Source organism: Suricata suricatta, chromosome 10, assembly GCF_006229205.1.
Source record: "Suricata suricatta isolate VVHF042 chromosome 10, meerkat_22Aug2017_6uvM2_HiC, whole genome shotgun sequence".
Lineage (NCBI taxonomy): Eukaryota > Metazoa > Chordata > Mammalia > Carnivora > Herpestidae > Suricata > Suricata suricatta.
This window is the reverse complement of record NC_043709.1, coordinates 136,600,644-136,615,421: the sequence shown is the minus strand read 5'-3', so window position 1 is coordinate 136,615,421 and position 14,778 is coordinate 136,600,644. Positions and strand designations below refer to the sequence as shown.

General features: G+C 55.7%; 1 long non-coding RNA gene across 1 annotated transcript; it reads right to left on the bottom strand.

Annotated features, from left to right (window-relative positions):
- Positions 1-13,508: 13,508 nt before the first annotated feature.
- LOC115305583 lies at positions 13,509-14,251 on the bottom strand. The gene is made up of 2 exons (XR_003914860.1): positions 14,137-14,251; positions 13,509-14,040 (listed from the first exon to the last, which is right to left on the bottom strand). It is a non-coding gene; the product is annotated as an uncharacterized LOC115305583 (long non-coding RNA).
- Positions 14,252-14,778: the final 527 nt, after the last annotated feature.

The window sequence follows — 14,778 nt, the reverse complement described above, 5'->3', positions numbered from 1 at the left end:
TTATACAATAAGCCTAAGGTTAGAAAAGCACAGAAAATTCCATTGATAGCAGCTGAGATGGCGTGAGAGCACGACTTCCCCGGTAAGGGACTGACTGGCCCCAATTCTTCTCCTTCCTTCACACGCAAACACCAAAGATACAGGAGCTAGGAAGCAGCGTGGACCTGGCCTGACCCCAGCATCCTGGGGGTCACCGCTGGCCGGCAAGCAGCCCCGCGGCGGGGACGCTCGCCCCCAGCCCCGCCTCGCAGCCCAGAGAGCCCCAGGTCACCACACAGGTCACCGCAGGGTACACAGCCCGAGAGCAGGTCCAGGGTGGGAGGAGCTGGCGGTAGCCACTCCCCCGTGAGGAAAACCCCGACCTTCCAGACAGGGAGACGCGGGAGCCCCAGAGAATCCACTGAAGAGTCAGCATCGAGCTCCCGCATAAAAAAGGAACAGATGAGCCGCAGCTGGCCCAGGGCTGCCAGGAGCCCGAGCCCCAGCCCCCTGCGGGGCATTGCCCCTGCCCTCCCTCCGGGCCGCCACACGGGCGCGCTCCACTGCCTTTCCCGGAGATGCCGAAATTGTGCCCAAACCCTCTGCTTCAGGCCTGGAAACTAATAAAGAATCTCAATATGGACTTTCTCTCCCTAAATCTAAATCCAACCCCTCAAAAAAACCATGTACAACTATGATACATGTTTCCTGGGGGAAACCATCGAAATCCCATCCAGACGCCACAGGACACCCTGGTCCCCTCCCACCACCTTCCGCTATGCCCAAGATCCCTCCCACCCTGCACCCGCAGGGGCCACTGTGGCCACAGGCTCAATGAACAAACATGGGGGCCTAAAGGAAAACCCACCCCTGCCCAGCTTATGTGCCAATGTCCTGAAGCGTGAGAATAAATAATTCTCATGTGACGTAAATGTGACAGCAGTCAAAGCAGAGCAAAATCTGAGGCCAGGGGAGAGGTGGCGACAGGAATCTTTGACGCCAGTCCTGAAGCCAGAGGAGAGGTAGTGACAGGGGTCTTTGACGCCAGTGATAAATTTGCAGCTGATTCTAAGCCACCCCTGGCAAAACAGGACCCTACGGACGTCAGCCTGTCTACAGCATGTAAACCTTCCCTGGGACGACCCCCAGGCCCACCTTCCAATGCCTCAAAATGTCTGCATCAAGGACACACATGGGGGCTCATCCCCCACTGTGTTACCACAGTGTCATACACAAGGTGACCCAGGCCATGTGACAACAGGACCCCAGAAATAAGAAGGAACAGGTCAGTCCACAAACCACACCTTCCCTCGTGAGTGAAGTTTGGAGCCAGAATCCCTCACTTCTCGCCACAGAACAGAGTAAGTGCCATTTCCCCTGGTTTGGGGGGGCAGCAGCCCCTCATTTGCTCGATGCCAAGAGAATCGAGGCCTCACTGAAGCGGCGAGAGTCGGTCCGAGGTGTGCAGAGCGCTCCCACAGGAACACGACGCCCATGACCACAGACCTTAGACGGGTTCAGAGCAGGGATTCAGATCGACGTCAACGCCCTCCAGTGCCGCTCCCCTCCTGCCGCCAGCAGGGTATTTACCCAGGAACGAACCTGGTGGTCCGCAGCCGGCCTGCCCAGCCGTAGGTCGGGGGTGAAGACCCGCAAGGGGCTGACACCCACCCCCAGGCCCCTGAACCCAGCGCTAGAGCCCTAAGTCTGCGCTGGACAGCACACCTGCGCCTGACCCCTTGCCGCCACGGCCACCTGTCTTCCTAGCTCGTGGCCGTTAGGAGTCCTAAGGAAATACAAACTTCATGGGTTTCAAAATAACACGTTTAGATCGAGAGCATGAAGTGGAAGTGAAAAGGGCAAGGATGAATGACAAGAAGCTCTGCAGGTCCGCCCAAATGTGGTTTACGGGGTCCCCAGACTGAAACAGCAGCCTGCCCCGAGGAGCGGCCAGGAACTCAGCCTCCGCCGCTTCTTCGCGTTTCACTTGAGTGTACAGAGCGATCTGGTTCCCTTTCCCCTTTTAACAGATGAATAATCCAGTAAGTGATTCGTTATTTCATTTCAGGGTAAAGTCCACACAGCAAAACACCGCCTTCTTACGCATCTCTGTGCTTTATAATCAAAGGCCTATTCAGCCTCAAGCACCCACAATACACCTTTTGTTCAGCAGCATTCGTGTGACCAGCCATGGGAAAGTCACTGAACACTCCGTCTGAGTGTTCGGAACCCACAGAACACGTGTTTCAACAGCGAAGTGCAGGTCACCGAAATATCCCAAGTTTGCTGTCACCCAGAGGGGAAAAAAGCCGAGTAAATGCCCGCCCCCCCCAACGAGGAGTATTCCTCATACAAGTTCTTTCTAGTCACCTCGTTCTTACCGACATCAACCAAACAAAATCTGCAGAATAAGTTCAACAGATTTACCTTTAATTCCCCTGAAATTAAGCTGAAGGGTTTACAAATGGTTAGTGTATCTTTAGAATCCAAATGTGGGACTCTAATAGAAATTAGCTTTTATTATGAGTGCCCTAAACGTTTCTAGAATGTTCTTCAAGAAATATATCCATAAAGCGTCCCTCGGTTTTGCAGTAGCTGCTGCGGAACGCAGGGGTTGGGCCGTGAGGCATGTGTGTATACCCACAAGCTGCACACGGTCCCAAATTCTCCACTCGCAGGACGGGCTCTTTTTAAGGACTCAGATGTGAGTACAGTGGTCGTGGGGGGAGGGAGAGGACTTCTAGAGACGGTCAGACATTCTTTCACGCAGACACAACGGCGTGCATACGGTGACTCGCCTTCCCACCCCTGACCCCACTCGTGCCGCCGCCCACGCACACACCCATCCGCTCAGCGGGAGACCCTTCCCCTGGACCCGCCCGCGATGTCACGTGGGAGCCAGGATATGCGCTTGTGCCAGCTCCTCTCCGTTCCCGCTCCCCTCTCAGGCCCGGAGCCCCCGTGCACGGGTGCCCTCCCTCACAAGGGCAGGTCCACGGACACACCCTTAGCACAGGGTACAGCACTGGAGACCACAAGTAATCAAGGGAAACGGTATGGTTGAAATGACTGACAGCTTCGAGGGAGGGGGACCGTCCAGGTCACCCACTGCATTCTCAACAAAAAGCCACATGCCCCCTCATTCACGTGAATCTCAGAGACGCACAGCAGAGCCTGGATCCGGTCCCCTGGTGAGCGGCTCCGTGCCCACTGGGCTCAAGGCACTCCATGTCCTCAGACTTGCCTTCCTTGCTCAAACAGAGGCACAAGTGCTGGCGCCCAGCTGGGCCCCTCGTGTAGGGAGCAGCACAGTGTCGGGCACACGGGAGCTGCTGCCCTCCTGGGCCACCATCTGTTTCCAGCTGGGCTGGGTCGTGTGCTCCTGAGGCTGTTGTTAAACCTCGTCTACGCCCACTTGTCTCAGACTCGCACTGACCCCCAATCCAGGAAGAAGGGCAGAGCAGGTCCAGGGGGACCGCGTGCTCTAATAGGAGCCTAGGACTAGTGACCGAAGGTGGGTGACAGGCTCTGGCCATCAGACAACAGGGCAAGGAGGGCACAGGTAACGACACCCAGTGTGTGGCGTTGGTGACAAGCCTTTTGTCCGGGTATTCCGGGTTCCCATAAAATGCAGTTGAAAGCAAGCAGGGTGCTAGTGGTCAGGACCCTCCAATTTGACACCGTGCAGGAATATTAAACACCTGGGAATTGCAGGTAGAGGTTTCATGAGGAGACTGTTCTTCAAGGAACTCATTTCCGCCAGGTGTGTGTCTCAGGGGTCCAATGTGGTGACAGAGAGACAGCACCTGGTCACCTCAGTACCCGCAGCGCCGAGCCCTGGCCGTTTTCAGAACATCTGGTATACATGCCCACAGGTACCCCAACATGCAGAGGAACCTGGACCACACTCAGGGGACCTCGGTTCACAGCTGGGTCACGTCTACATGGCCCCGTGAGCCCCATGGCACCGCCCGTCAAGACCATGCAAGGATTCGGTCCCTCAGAAGTGCCCCACGTTTCAGGGACACAAGCCTCGTCACTGGTCATGGGAGGAGCCAGGCCTCCCTTCCCGCCGTCAGCAGGCAGACAGCTGTGCCACGACTCCAGGGTCCGTCCCCCCAGAATTCAGGTGTCGAAGCCCAGCCTCCAGTGTGACGGAGTCACAGGCAGCCTGTGGGAGGCAAGGGGGTCGTGAGGGGCCACTGACTGGGGGGGGGGGTCGCATCCTTGTAAGAAGAGACCAGGGAGCTGGCCACGGGAGGTCACCTTCCGGCTGCCCTCCCCCCTGCCCACTATGCAGCCAGAGCGAGATCCCGGGGGGACCCCCACACCCACACACACCTAGACTGACCCCACGTGGACCTCGAGCCTGCAGAGCTGCAAGCCACCGCTGCCGGCTGCCGGAGCCCCGATCTGGCGTCCTTTGTCACCGCGGCCCGAGCTGAGACCGCTGGAGGAGCCTGTGTGTAGGGGCCACGGCACCGCACACGGAAGCCGCCCCTGACCCTCCACCTCCCCCACCCCGGACTCCACTTCCACCGGAGCAGAAAACATGACCTCCCGGCGAGCTCTGAAGCCATCGCCTGCTTCCTGCTCCCTTCCAGCCCCGGAGAAGGGCCGCCCAGGACAGGACCGGCCGGCCGAAGCCTGTGGAGGACGCAGAGCAGAAAGGATGGGCGACCTGTGACGGCCACCGAAGCCCAGGTGGGGCACACTCATGACCGTCACAGCAGCAAGGACGTTCTTCCACAGGCGCCTCCCTTGGGTCTGACAACGCCCGGCGAGGTCCAGCTGGAGCAGATGCCGGCGGCACCGGGGAACACGGGCCGCGGCCGAGTTAGCTTCGCAACAGGGTCAAAGCCGATCCGTAGCAAAAGTGGATGGTTCTGGGAACGAACGTTTTCCAACGCTCCCGGCGGCGCCTTCGAAGCAGGATGAACCGCACGTCTGGATTTCTCTTTGATGTGTTACATGCTTTGCCGAGATTTAACGTTTGACGAGTTACATCCAAGTGTGCAGCGCGTGCACGTGAGACGGCCAGGCCCCCCACCCCACCCCGGCTCCGCGGCCCCCCACTCCACACTTGGCCTACACCCGGGCTCCCTGCCCGCTCACATAGAAAACCAAAGAGCTTTCTTTCTAGCCAATCCTCCTACTTGGCACTACAGTTAACCCACGAGCAGCGTGGGGGTCAGGGCACCGACATCTCCACGTGTGCCTCTGACTCCCCCCAAAACTTCACAAATCACCTGGTGACTGGAAGCCTGATAACAAATAGTAACACATATTTCATATGGGATATGGATTATATACTGTATTCTCCCCAGAAAGTATGCTAGAGGAAAGAAAATGTAAGGAGTCTTACGAGAAAATACATTCACAGGGGTTCCTGGGGGCTCTGTCGGTTGAGCCTCCCACTCTTGATTTCAGCTCAGGTCAGGATCTCGCAGTTGGTGAGTTTGAGCCCCGAGTCGGGCTCTGATCTGACAGCACGGAGCCTGTTTATGCCCCTCCCCCTGTCGAGGTCTCCCTCTCTCTCTCTCTCTCTCTCTCACGGAGCCTGTTTATGCCCCTCCCCCTGTCGAGGTCTCTCTCTCTCTCTCTCTCTCTCTCTCAAAATAAAATTAAATTTAAAAACTACATTTACAGGACTATCTTGCATTTATGGGGGAACAAATCTGCGTAGAAGTGGACCCATGTACTCCAAACCCGTATTCAAGGGTCAACTGTACACGTTTTAAATGACAACACTTGGCTTCTAAAAAAAAAAGTCCTACGAATACAACTAGTATTCCTCCGCTCCAAGTTTTCAGTAAATTTCTGGATAACCAGGTAAAAATCAAAAATTAAGCTACACTAAGGCTTGCAACACTCCACCATAAACACGGCCAGGCTTCGAAAATCGCCATCCCCGTTCTAGATGGCAAGATGCATGAGAAGAGTGGAAATGCTCTTGATTTTTCTTAAAGCAGAAATGACCACTTTTAAGGTTTTTATTTTCAGACATGGCTACTTTTAGAACTACAATAAGTCTGTGATGCTGTGGAATGGCTCGCTTGATTTCAATTCCAGCTGAAGCTGAAAACTAAAAATACGCTTCCCAGACACGCGGGTTCCCCACGTGCTCCGGCGCGGCCCTGAACGCGGGCAGCTCACTGCTGCCAAGGGCGGCGCGCCAAGTAAAAATCAACTCTGGACGCACCGAGCAGACTCACCGGCCGATCACCGGGCGGGGGGGGCGGGGCCTGGGCACCACAAAGGGCAGAGAAGGGGCCGCAGGGGCCGTGGGAAGGAGAGGGGCCTGCGCCGGGCCTGGTTAGCAGGCACCTCCCCGCCCTGGCAGTGGGGCAAGCAGCTGGCCTCACCACACGTGCGGCAAAGCGGGGGTGTGGAGGGTGCACAGGGGCACCGGGGTCCTTCGGTCTATGGGCAAGGGGTTCTCTGCGGTCGGCACAGGGAGGGGAGGCACGTCTTAGCCAATCTGTCCTGCTGGACACAGGGCTCAGGAGAGCTCCTCAGAGTCAGACACAAAGGTCCAAGGTCTGGAGCACAGAGCAGCGGACGGCCCCCCACGGCCATCTGAGCCAAGTCCTCGGGTCGGGGCCCCGCTGGAGCCCCGGCGCTAACCCCCCGACCCACAGCAGCCGCTCCCCGTCTCCCTGCAGAGGGCGGCACGAGGAGACCACGTTCTGCAGCAGAGACAGGCGACCCCTCCACGGGCCGGGCCTGCAGCCTCAGCGAGCCTCCCCGGAGCGCGGCAGGGGCCAGGCGGAGCCGAGCACCCACCACCAGGGCCTGGAGCCTCTGCGGCAGCAGCCGCCAGAGCAGGGGTGACACGGGGCGGACGAACCCTCGGACATCCGGGAGACCTTGGACAGCTGATTCGTAGGGGCTGTTCTCTCCGGAGCGGAGAGCCCACCGAGGCTAGCAGAAACCCGCCGCAGGGACAGCTGCCAGCTTGCCTGGGAAGACCGGAAGTTCACGCTGCAGTTCCGACATGGCAATTACACGAGAAATCTACGTGAACCTCCGAGCACTCACACCAGGCAAGTAAGAACGCTCAGCAAGCCTTGTGACTTCACGGCTCTGAACAGTTACGTGGGTGACTTCTGCATCCCAATCCCCAAGCCTGGATCAGTGCCGACTGGGGGCTTCTCCGGATCCCTCATACGCTGTGATTTTCACTCTAACACACCTTGTGTGAAAGCCTCGCCGCCCAGGATCCCATACAAAGTGTGTGAGCAGCAGGAACGGGCGGTGTGTATAGCGCAGGGGTTTGTAAGGCCCAAACAATAGACACAAAGATGACACCACTCTGTTCAATTTTCTTTTCCACCAAAGTTGAATACCTATTATTTCTTAGAAACCACCTCTCGTGATCATTTAAGGCACAGGAAAGGCTGATGCAATGTAGTTCTTTCTAAAACACTCAGAGGTAAAGAGCAGAAATGCTGTATTAGTTTCCCATTTCTGCTGTAACAAATCACAAGTGCAGTGGCTTCTAACCCAGAAATTTCTTCTCTTATAGTTGTGGAGACCGGCGATCTTACCAGGCTACACCCAAGGGGCAGACGGGCTCCTCCCAAGGCTCCGGGAGCACCAGGCTCCCTCCTTTCCAGGATCTAGAGGCACCTGATGCCTTGACTGGCAGCCAGCCTCACACCCTCTGCCCTCCCCGCCCTGCCGCCAACAGTGCACGTAGATCTTATCTCATTTCCACAGAACAGAGTCTGACTATATAAATGTTTACAGTTTGGAGCTTTTTTTTTACGTTTATTTTTATACTGAGAGAGAGCACACGTGAGTGCAAGTTGAGGAGGAGCAGACAGAGAGAGGGGGAGACAGAATCTCAAGCAGGTTCCAGGCTCTGAGCTGTCAGCACAGAGCCCGTTGTGGGGCTCAAACCCCTGAACCATGAGACCACAGCCTGAGCTGAAATCAAGAGTCAGAGCCACCCAGGTGACCCTATGGTTTGGAGCTTTTAGAGTAATTATAACATGTGTACCCATATATAAATACACCTATGTACACACACACACACACACACACACACACACACAGGTGTACATATGTATAGATGTACACACACACCCATATGTATACATACACATCCACACACACTTCTCCACAATTACAGAAATGGATTTCCTCCGCAAAACACACTCCTCAATTCTATGGTCCCACATCAACTAAAAAGGTAAACAACCAAGACCAGAACTTTCTGTTAATTTGGGGTTTGCCTAGGACTTGGCCACGCATGACGTAGCCCCGGCCAGCCAGGGAGCAGCCATACCTAAACCTGGGGGGAAGGAGAGCACGCGACCTCACTTAGGCCCAGGCCACTCATTCCGAGCTCTATCAAATTGTTGCCTTCCACTCTTCCTACAGTTCTCAAAACCAGTCTATCACAGAAATTATAGCTCAAGTTCACGGAAACACCGTCGCTCTCTGAAAAGTAAGTGCAGGCCCATCAAGAAACAGACTGTGCAACTGCTTTGCGACAAGACAGAACACCTAAGTACCCAGGGCAGGCTGACGGAGACCCTGAGAACGGGAAGGTGGGTGTGGGGGGTCAGTTCTCTGCTCCCGACGTGTGACCTGAGCATCACAGCCCCCCCACCCCCCGAGTGCAGTGTCGGGACTCCGGGGGGTCAGGTCAGGCGCCAGGACTTCGACAGGTGACATTTTACAACCGAGCAATGTTTTCCTCCTAAAACAGGGAATCAGGGCAGCATGATGGGACTCCTACCACTGTCTCAGGGACCTCGGGACATCACGAGCATCAAAATCTATCCGTTTCACACCAGCTTCCAGAAGGTCCTGAAACATTCCTTTCAGTTTGACAGTCGGGATTCTCTCGCCAAATCCAGTGAAGTCTAAATCCCTGACCAAGTATCACGTCACCACAAAGCACAAGATGAACAGGTGCCCTGCCCTTAGCCCTGGTCTAAATACATAAACCACTATTTGTACAAGACTGTTCTGGAGGCGAAATCTCAGCGGAAACCAGAAACCGTGAAACTTCATCCTCCCCGGTCTGGATCTGAACGTGAAGGCTGCTGACCAAGGTCTCAGAACACACATCTCTGGCGTAGGACGTGCACTTGTAACTCACAGCCCCACTCAGAACTACGGACCACAGACTACCAGGACTTGTGGGTCACTTACCAGCCACAAAGATCACACGACGATTAAGCCACAGAACCGTCTTCCTGGGAGTGCCTCTCGCACTGGGAAGCAAGCCCGAGTGTCGGTGCTGTGCAGGGAGCTCCCCCATCGACCAGGACGGCGCTCCGATCTCTGGCCCCCCGGGAATACTCCGTTTCTGCGCACACGCCGTCTTGGGCCCATCTCAGGGGTCCCCACTTGGGAAGCACCCCTTTCCCTGAGGGACCCATCGCTCTGTTCCTGGCCCCACAGCACCCAGGTCCACACTCGCCTGGTAACACCTGGATGCCCTGGTCTTCCTAAGTGGGCTCCCAGAGCCGACGCAGTGCTTCCCACTGGGAAGTTTCAGGAAGGGAGAACTGGTCTGTTTTCTCTCTGCCTTGCAGACCCCAAGCAGTCTCTTCCCGGTGAATTCCGTGAGGGAGGGCCTGCCATCGCGGCCCAGACGACGGACGAGGAAGAACTGGCACCAGCTCGCAAACTCCACCCGCAGGGGCCTCGTTTAGACGCCGGCAGGCCCCCCTCCGCCTCCAGAAGTGCCGCAGGAACCCCCCCTGCAGCCCCCACGCCCCGACTTCTCTTCGGGACTCGACTTCTCCGTAACGAAGAGGAGTGTCCCACCACTCAAGATCCTGCCATCGCCCTCCCTAGACCAAGAAAAGCCAAAACCCCTCTGAAAGAGCAATGTCTCTCCACTTTCAGAAACCAGACCCATCCCAAATCAGAGCAGACCCCCGCGCCAAGCTGCGGGAGCGCTGGCTCACCCCCGGTTTCAGACGCCGCTCCACGGCTCGCGTCCACGTCGGAGCCTCACCGGCGAGAGCCCAGGTGGGGTCGACGGAGGGGTTTTCAGCAACAATCTGACAGCCCCAGGACACCCCAACAAGACCCCAAGACGTATGTTCCTGTATTCACGACGTGCCCGATCTGTGCACGCACACGCCAGCCCCGCACCGAGAAGTAACGCTGACAGGTTCGCCGTATGAGCCCTGAGTCACGCCCAACACGGGGCGGAGCGCAGAGCGGCCCGACAGCACCCTATTGCCCAGGGAAAGGGTGCTCGGTGTGGTATTTAAGGCTCTAGAACATCTTCCCTCCTGGTCCTCATTCCAGAAGGCCTTGAAGACAGACTCGACCCGGATCCATAAGACAACTCAAGCACACGCAGGACTCCAGATGGAAGCCGGAAGGCGAGGGCACCTCTAGCCCTTGGAAAGCACTTACTAGCGCGTCGGGCTCACACAAAACCCGGCTCGGACCACGGCAAGGACATGGCCGCCGCAGTCCCTGAGCCGGAGCTCACGCACCGACCCCCTTCAGGTTTCCAGGCAGGCGTGGCGAGGGCTGTTCACAGCCATGCGCGTCCACGAACCCCCGACGTGGTGTCCACTTTCCTGAATTGCACCTCTCACCACCACCCCCCGGGGACGGGGTCCAGAGGCCGACCCCGCCAACGGACGGAGACCCCAGTCCCAGGTTCCCCCTGAAATGCACACACGCTCACCACCAAGTCTGACGGAGACCCCCCCGCCTCCGGCCACCTGAAACAGAAGCCCCCACACACGAAGCTCGGCTCGCAAACACATCAGCACCTGCATTCAGTTCTCGTCACTCAGGACGGACGTTCTGGAGCTAAAGCTCCCTCAGGCCTGCTGCCCTCACTGACACTGCCGCGTGGCTCACCGCACAGGAGACGCCGTCTGAAGACAGAACCATTTCAGGAGATGGCCGTTCCGTGCACGATCGGCGCACTCCTTACCCCGACACACAGCACCGGGTTTATTCCGAGTAGCACTAAGCTGCTTCGCTCAAATGCTGACTGTGTTCCAACCGGAACACCCTGGCCTGCAGGCGTAACCCTCACCGCTCCTCAGCACCCTCACCACATAAACAGAACATCCCACCAGAAGAGGAAAAGGTAAGAACACACTCAGCTCTGACTCACTGTTCTAAATCCAATGTGAAATAGCCAAAAATATCAAGAGACGACTACGATTACAATACATTCAACCATCTCCACCTAAATTCAAGTCCCTGTAAAGCACTGTGACCTTTTCTCTCATTGTACAAACTTTCCAAAGTGAGCTCTAGAATTAACAAGAGGACAATTTTTTCCACCTCTGGAATCAAGATGAATTTGGCAGAAGGCTGTTCCCTCGGCTGTAAGGAGCTGTCTTCTGCAAAGAATCCGAGAAGGCGGGACCCACGCCCTTATTCCCCGCAGGCAGCACCGCTCAGAGGCCTGCAAACAGCGGGCAGGGTTCTGTAACAAAGCGGATCCTCAAGTGCAGATGGAGGTAGTTTCCGGAAGGACTTACAGCCTCCGTGCTGTCTCTTAAAAACGAGTTCATACAATGTAATAATTAACTCAAAAACTGTGTAAGTCATCCTTTTATCTTTGAAGAAAAAAAAAAGGATAATTTCCCCCCCAATGGTTTTCCTTTCTTTCAAATGATTCTGTTTAATCTAAAGCGGAGACTATTTAACAGGATACTCTCGTGTCCCTTGGCTTTTTTAACCGAAGGACAGTGACGATACAGCGCTCTGTCCGTTTCAGGGGGACAATACACTGATTCGACCCTTCTACACATTTCTCGGTGCTCCTCAGGGTCCGTGTGCCCTTGGTCCCCTTCACCTGTTTACCCCCCCCCCACATCCCTCCCGTGACCATCAGGGCGTTCTCTAGAGTTGCGAGTCTCAGGTTTTCTGGGGGGTTTTGTCTTTATTTCTTACCCTCCACAGATAAGTGAAATCACACAGTATTTCCCTCTCTCTCCGACTTCACTACAGTTACACTCTCTAGGTCCATGTGCTGCAAACGACGAGATCTCATTTTCACGTCTGGTATCCATTGTATATGTGCCCAGCTTGTTTATCCGTCCATTAGACAACGGACTGGGCTCCTTCCATATCTGGGCTACTGTAAATAGTGCAGCTGTAAACACGGCTGCAGCGCTCTTTCCCAGAGTTTTTGTTTTCTTTGGATGAATATTCAGTAGGGGAACTGCTGGGTCACAGGGTAATCCTAGTTTGAACTTTCGGGGGAGCCTCCACACGGCTGTCCACAGCGGCTGCCCCAGTCTCCTGCCCACCGTCAGTGCTTGCGCGTTCCTGTTCTCCGCATCCTCGCCAACACCTGCCGTTTCTGTGTCGTGGATCTTGGCCGTTCTGACAGCTGTGAGGTGCTATCTCACCGAGGTCTTGACTTGTATTTCCCTGTTGAGGAGTGATGTCCAGCACGTTTCCTGCGTCTGCTGGCCATCTGGATGTCTTTGGGAAAGTGTCTGTTCGTGACTTCTGCCCATTTTTAATTGACTTTAAGTGTTGGGCTGTGGGTATCTAGCTTGAGCTAATATTAAAGTGGCCAATATTTCCCAAAGAGAACCGATGACAAATAAAATAAAATAAATGTAACAAAAATAAAACTAAAGGCAGAACTGGTTGACGTGCACACAGAAGGGACAACAGGCCCCAAGACCAGAATTCTTTTCTTCTCAAGAACAGGCGTCAAGTCCCCGGGTGCCACCTATTTTTGGAAACCTGTTGCCAGAACTCTTGAGGCGTTTCCAGGCACTCCTCCCTTCCAAGGTGAACCAGGCCTGCCTATCCTCTGGGTCCCACGTGGTCTTTGTCTAAGAATCACATCCTTAGAATACACTTCCTACCAACAGCCCTCTCGCCAACAATTTCTAAAACTCTCCCTCATGAAGCCTTCCTGGATTTATCCATCGAAAATCTGAACTTCCCTTCATTCACTTACTCTGGGCAATAAAACACCTCACGCTTTCTATTTAACTGAAAGGTGAAAAGCAGCCCAGTGAAGCCAGGGACCTGCTCACTCATGACTGACCCCGCCTCCCAGAACAAGGCCCGACATTCCACAGTGATTAGCTGAATGAACATCACCAGTATTTTGTGCAGAGGCTGAAAACGATGTGACTTCAGAGCCCTGGATCTGGATCGACGGGTCAGGGTGCCCAGGGGCCCCGGTGTGCACTGCGGCCATTCACAAGTGGCGTCCAAATCCTGTCCAAATGGGGCTTCTCAGGGCTTTCCAGACACAGTTGCCTTGGTTATTATTTTGGTTTCTTCTGTTTTTTAAGGAATCTTTTACATCAATTACCACCAAGAACGAACCCATTCACCTCCTTTTCACAAACAAAATGTCAAATACATCAGCTAAAAGATGGTGGCAAATCGAGGCGCCTGGGCGGCCCAGTCGGTGTCAGACTTGGGCTCAGGTCATGAGCTCACAGCCAACCGCTTGCAGCCTGGAGCCGCTTCAGACTCTGTGTCTCCCTCCCTCTGCCCCTCCCCCACTCACGCTCGCTCGCGCTCTCTCAAATAAACATTAAAAAAAGTTTAAGATGGTGACAAATGACGTGTGAAGGTATTTTTAAATCCCGTACATTGAGCTTAGCTCGATCTTTAAATGAGGATAGAAAGTTGGGAAGAAGTCACCCAAGGATAGGCCTTCGGTTACTGCAGAGCCTGAAGCCTCCCGGAGAGAGTCGAGTATGGGGAGACCGCAAGGCAAGTCGTTTCTCTGAGGTTTAATTTCAAAGCAGCAGAGGCGCCTAGAAGAGCTCCGCCATCTGTACTCCCCAGAGAAGGCTGTGACAGGAGCGTGACGGGCACCAGGGCAGCAGCCTTCAAAGCCGTAGTGTTCTCGTCCCGGCGATCCAGAGAAAACTCCACACGTGCTCGACAGGAAGGATCCTTCACACGCAGCTGCTCACCGCCTTAAACCTGCGCAGAACCTCAGGAAACTAGACCGGCGCTCAAGTTCCGCAGAGCCCAGCGTGAGCACCTTCAAAGTCAGGGACGGTCAGCTTTCACAGGACACCCGGTGTTTTGTTCTTTAAAGCACTTGCCTCTTTGGTTTCATCCTCCCTCGAATAAACAGAATTTTAAGTGACTAATGACCATCCTCAGCAGGCGGGTGTTTGCTGTGCTATGTTTCAGCCCCACGCTTTCCCCTGGTCTTACTTTAAACCAGCGCCCCACGCCCGTGCAAGGGTGGCGCCGGACAGACAGCTGCGGTTCGGACGGCCGGCGGCAAGGCTGCGTGCGGCTCCTCTGCAGGAGGAGTCATTTCCTGTCGGACACAGGCAGCCGCTGTGCAGGAAACAGAACAAACGGACCGTACGACTTCTAATTCCATTCCAGAACCTTGAGAACAGGTGTGCAGAAATCTAAGCGCACCTGCTCCCTGCAAGTCAGCGAGAGTGGGGTCCGGATGGGGATCGAGTCTCCGTAGCTCATTCGATCGGCACAGGCTCCGCACCCCTCCCACAGCCGGGGACTCTGTGGTGTGGGCCCTGGGGTGGTCCTCAGGCTCAGAGGCGGTGACTGATGGGCACCAGCGGATCCCCAGAAGCTAATGAACAGAAACCAGACGCTTCAGCACTTCCCGGGCGAGGCCTGCTCAGGCTGAGCCGGGAACGGAGGCCCCGCTGCCCAGCACCCCGTCCCCGACGGCCCGGGCCTCGGCGTGGGACCTGTCTGGCGACTGCTGTGACTGGAGCTCGCCCAACAAGTCAAGTCACGAAGGGATTCACGCAGAGGCACATCGCTGGCCCCCAGCAGGCCCCAGGCTGCAGGCCCGCACCGGCACTCTCCACCCCGGGT